This window comes from Malurus melanocephalus, unplaced genomic scaffold (assembly GCF_030028575.1).
Source record: "Malurus melanocephalus ecotype Western Australia unplaced genomic scaffold, MMel_1.1 scaffold_210, whole genome shotgun sequence".
NCBI classification, from domain to species: domain Eukaryota; kingdom Metazoa; phylum Chordata; class Aves; order Passeriformes; family Maluridae; genus Malurus; species Malurus melanocephalus.
The window spans coordinates 574,705-580,667 of NW_026623442.1; positions in this window are offsets into that span (position 1 = coordinate 574,705).

Genomic DNA, 5,963 nt, shown 5'->3' on the forward strand with positions numbered 1-5,963 from the left:
AAAGTAGGAAAACAATTCTGGTGATTGTTTTTCTGGTGCCTAGTTTTCACAAAAATAACTGTGGGCCTTCATTAATTTCTTGTTGGGACAGCAGCAATGTTGTTTGCTTTAGTTCAATGTACTGCTTGCATGTAAATGAAAGGATGTCTGGYTTGGTTTTGTCTTGACTTCTACTGAGGTAACATACTACTTGTAAAAGGCAAAATACAGGAAAGGGAATTGTGTGAGCAGGTGCCCTTGCCAATATGCCAATAACACAAGAAGCACTTTCTCTGGSCACCTGAGTAGAGCATGCCCAAACTCTCAAATAAACARTAYRAACTCATGTCYGAGGAGCCAGCTGATGGCACAGTARASTCCAACTGCTCTGAATGCTGCCATGTTTCCCCTGGTGTGGCCCAGCCTCACCTATCTTTTCTGATCTTTAGCTTTTGCCTCGATTTTAATGCCAGGAGATAGAGTTCATGATTTCCCCTCTGCAGGGTGGCTCTGTTATTATATCTGGCATAGGGTCTTTCAGTTTGCTCTCTCATGGTGGTGTGAGTTGGGTAAGTTACAGTCTGAAGCTTAATTCAAGCTGTGGAAAGACCCTTCCTGAGGATCAAGGGACCTGTGTTTAAATGCTGGTATATGTGATGTGATGTCTATGGTTGCTGTGATTTTTTTTTTTTGTCCAGATTTATATGTTTAAGGGGCCTAATTTAGAAAATGATAAAAACAGTSAATAGCCTTCAGTCAATAGAGGCACAACTGTTTGTTGTGTTCAGTATATTGGTTGTTTTGCTTATCATGTTTGAGCAGGTCTGAGCTCTAACTCTACCATCCATTCAAACTACACAGGCTTGTAGCTTTGAAGATGGCTGCAAAATCCTTTGCCTCCTGTGCTAAAGCATTGGATTAATGAATGTACAGAGGACATGAATATCAGCCAGATTTTCTTAGAAATGTGGAAGATATTAGAGGCTTTTTCTTGGCACATCGTATATGCTTAAAAAATTAGTTTTTTGTGAAAATAATCCTGATGAGCATGTTTGTCATGTCTCTTCAAATCATACAAAAGCTTTTATACCCTATGGGCTTTCAAGCCTTTCTTTTTTAAATACTCAGTAGCCTGTACTGAATTAATCTTCAACATGAGGATTTTGAGTGYAGAGAAAATAATTGCTTCTTACATGATCCTGACTTGTCACTGAATATAAAGTTATGCTGGCACTACTGGTTTTGTTTTGGGTTTTTTTTTTTTTCTTAGACTTCTTTATCCCTCTTTCCATTTTACTTTTCAGTTATCTGTGTTCACCTTGTAGTACATATCAGAGCCACAGGTCTTATTTTATACTGTGTATCACCACAGATAATTAGGAATTCTAACCTCTTTTTGTTGCATTTAGACAAAACATCTGAGCTTCATTTTTTTTAATTGGAAAGAGATAAGAAGAAATAAAGAGATGGAGAATTAGTTAAATGATGAGTCTTGTGAAGCCTTGCTTTTCTTTATCATCTCCTTAGACTGTTCAAAGCAGAAATTGCAGGTATAAGAGTTGTGGTGGTTATATAAGTAGGTTACACTTTATATTATTTTGCATTCAAGCCTAAGAGGAGGTCCCTTAGAACTATAGTTATATTTGATGGATTAAAAGAACCAGTAACAGCACACTGGAAAGGCTCACCYTTATAAAGAACTGTGGAAATATATAGATGTTGGTCTTCAAAWCATTGCAGGTGGAGGATGGTGCTGGTTTTTTTTCAACACAAACCAAAAGAGAAGTTTGTCTCAGGGACAGACTCTGCAAGCTTTCTCAAATGACAGAGGAAAGTAGCTGAACAGCAGCTGTCCAAGAAAATGGTATAAAACCTCCTTGAAAAATGAAACGGTATAAAACCTCCCATCTTTTCTGCCTTTCCAGCTGGCTTGTTTACTGCCCCAGCACCTACAGAAGGTGTAACAACACTGAAGCACGCTGGGCTGGCTCTGGAGAAACTCCAGCCAATTCTCCAGGCTTCTGATATCTCATTCCCATTTCTATTCCTGGGTTTCTGACCACCCCACTGTCAGTAATCTCTTTCTTGCTCCTGCTTGTTGGCAGAACTCCACCCTACCATATCTTTTTAMTTTATATTATCCACCCTGTTACTGCTGCTGCTTCCTTGCACGTGCCTCCCTGAGGATCTGAAGATCTTACCCTGTCTTATTCACAGCAGCTGTTCTCATTCCAGCAGTCGCTGTGAGGGCAGCCAGCATTGCCTGCTTTAGAAAAAGGAGTTTAATCATTACGAGTAGCAGGGAATAAAAGTTGTTTCCTTGTAGTCTCCTCCTCATGATGGGGAGGGTTACTCTGCAGTGTGTCTTACTTCACTCACAGTCTGTTTATATAAATAACCTTTAACTTGCTGTTGTTCTGTCTCTTGCACAAGTACATCCTATGAATGTGGAAAAATATACATTCATATTAGCTCAACTGTTAATTGCAGTTGTTTGTTAATCATATATTAATAGCTGTTCCAAATATCTCTTCCAGTGCTTGCAAATCTGTCAAAACCACTGGCATTTTGACACTCAAAAACTATTCCAACTTAATTTGTTGTCTTTCTGTAAATGTGTAATAACCTGTTAGCTCAGAAAACCCATTGGGACACAATTCCATCAAAAATKCAAATTCTAATGAAAATGAATAAATTTGMTGAGTTGGGTATACATCACWGTAATGCAGTGTTCTCRTTGTAAGGAYTGTGGATTTTCCCCAGAAGTGACTYTGGAATTTGTATTYTATTTCTGGATCATGTCTGACACTACATTATTATACTGTAGTATAATAATGTAGAAATCAATTGACTCTGAATATTTTAGTCCTTGAATATTTTCCTTTGAGAATTTTGAAACACTTGATCTTCATTCCTGTCCTCAAGCAGTGAGGTAGCAAAATATCAAAATCMTTCATGAAAAAATCCTCACAACCTCTCCATGTTAATAAATCTTGATCCTGCAGGTTTAGTTCAAGCTATACTCCCTTAATTTCCATAAGCTYGCATGAAATCCAAGATGTCATGTTCTCATTAAGTACAAACAGATGGGTAAAACGCCACTGATCTGTAATATGAAACTTTACCCACCAGCCATGTAGGGAGAATTAATAGTGTGTGGAACTGTTACTCTTCCTTTCAAGTCACATTAGTAGAAAGCCATCAAACCCATTCACTGGTATTGGAGCAGTCTTTTTTTCCAGTACTGATTTTATGTCAGGCTGCAACCCTTCTGATTTTGTTTCTTATGATCACAATTTTAACTCTAATGGATTTTAGATAAATGAGGAATGGAATTCCATGCACRAAGCTGTCCAAAATGGCTGAGTTACTGTCAAGCAGAGAAACTTACCTTGATTGACCCTCTCAGGGTCTGGGCCTGTCTTTGCACTGTCTGGCCAAATTTACACAGTCCATTTGAAAAAATGGCAGCCCTGCTTTCACCATCAGACTAAAATCAATTACAGACTATTTTAAGCTAATAGCTTCAACACATAAGAAATGAATCTGATCTTTTTCAACTCCTTCTAATGTTCTGTCAACTGGGCATTATAATTAATCTCAATTCATGTAAGAAGTAAAAAGGCATTTTTCAGTAGTGGAGGCTTTATACAAGCTCTCTGCTTAAATAATTGAGTCTTAACCTCTCCAGAATGAATTTGTGGTGTTCTATGTCATTTTAGCCTCATGCCAGAGTTTAGATTTATTTCCTGTTTGTCTTCTTTTTTCCCAAATAACRGTCTAACATCAAACACATTGAGACTACATTGAGAAAAAAAAAAGGTAGAAAAATTAGATGCAGGCTAATTTTTAATGTCTCATGCTTCTTCTGTGGTATCTAACACAGATCTGCTTGATCTGCTTYTCTATCACTCCTGGTTATAGTACAAATATTGGCAGTTTTGGATGGAACAATTTCTTAATGGCAATGTCTCCTCTTAAAGGCTGCATCTTGTACATGGGTGTCTTCCATGCCAGAACATGATAAATTCAAATGTCTGTCTCTGGGGTTATAAATGGTGTTAAAGATTGATGAGTACAGTCCTACAGAAACATCAGAAAAATCTAATGAATCAATTTTCTGTCCATAGAACATCAATTTAACAGCACTGGGTTTTTCACATGGAAAAGATCATTGGACTGTAACTTCAGTGCCCTACTTCTGGCTCAGACATATGACCCTGCCTTCCTTCCCCTCCAACCAAGGCATCAGCTCTGCCCGCTATCTAGGCATGGGGAGAATTTCTTTTCTTAAATTATGAGTTTTTTTCTTTCATATCTTTGTATCATTTTGCTCCATGTCACTGCACATATTCCACCAAATGAATATAGTAATAGTAGTTAAAACCATGGAAATAGAAGGGGTTTGTGTTGAGATTTCACACTCTTTCTCTTTGTGTTAGGGATGGTACAGCCATGTGCCAAGGCTGCAGAAAAGCCCAAGGGAGCACAAAAAAAAAAGTGCACCTGCTCTCTGTATAAATTTACAAGTTTGCATTTGGGACAGACTAGACAGATCTCATGGGATTACTCAGTGAATAATTCCAGRMAAATTCAGGWGTAAATCTGATACAGAACAAGATARACTCTGTCATGGRGAGTGGGAGAAGGAGCACAGGMTSGATACCAGGAACRRTTTTGCCTGTTCTGGATTTGTAGTATGGCTGACTCTGAAGCTGGAGACCCATGATCATCAATAGTGATGGCCCTCCAGGTGGGGAGAAGATCAATGCTTAGCTGATCTGAGCTTGCCTCATGAAATTCAAGACAAAAAACAAAAAGTGTTGGGATTCGTGGGTGCTCGGAACAATGGTATCCACATTTTATGTATTTCTAAGACCTGAGAGGACACACAGAGTAAAACTAAATTTTATCCATCCTACAGAAGATGCAGCAGTATTGGAAAAATATGGCTATTCTAATTATTTTCTCCTGGAATGTATGAGTAAGTAGATGCCTTGTTTATGTAATGGTAGCTTTATAGTTTTTTGCTCTGGTATGCCATCTCCAGAGGAGGCTGGACTAAATCTGGAGATAGTTGCAAGTTTATTCTCTCTGGCTATATCCAAGCTGGTTATACAGAAATCCTTTCCGATTCAGAGAAAACATCATTATTCCAGCTCCATTTAAAACTTATGCCAGGATTTAAGGGGCAGGAGCATAATTCCTTTATTTTCCCCAACTGTGTATCAAACTCTGCTACCAAAGTTAGAAAGAAGATATAGACTTTAAACATGTTCAATAAGTTAATTCTTCCTTCTTTTAGAAAGTTGCTTGGTTGTCACTGTGCATTTGACCTTCTATGTAGGAACAGGTAAACATCAAGCAAAAACTACACAGTTCATAAATTCTGGATGATACATTTCTTTAGAAGTGATATTCAGAAAGACTGCTGAAGATATGTAGACCTGATAAATACATGACACCTGGCATTCCTGTTTCTATCAGAAATTGTCTGCTTAGATACAGTACCATTTTTAACTACAGAAAGCCTGGTAAGCTGAGGAGTAAGTGCTGGAATCCCTTTTGCRTTTTAGGGTAGTTCATAAAAAGGAAATAGACTTACATTTCTCTGCAAAGTATTTGGCTGACACTTGAAGATCAGTTAAACAAACAAAAAAGGTGATGAAAAACTGAGTTCAGGGATGGTTATGTTCAAAGAGAAAGAAGGGAAAGGGAAAATACATTAGTTACTAAGGMAACTGTTTGTTTAATGCTAAATCATTTCCTCATTGAAGGGAGCAGCTTCTGTTTCAAATTAATTCCCTAAGCTGTTGCTGCAGCACTCACTCTTACCATATTTCATGATAAGCACAACCTCTTGCCAACTTCTATTTTCCAGCTCCCATCTAACTGCTCAGGAACCAGCCAAGGCACAGGTCTGAGGCAGAGATKATGGGATTTGTAGCCTTGGTTCTCATCCATCAGCTGCTCACCCTGAGCCT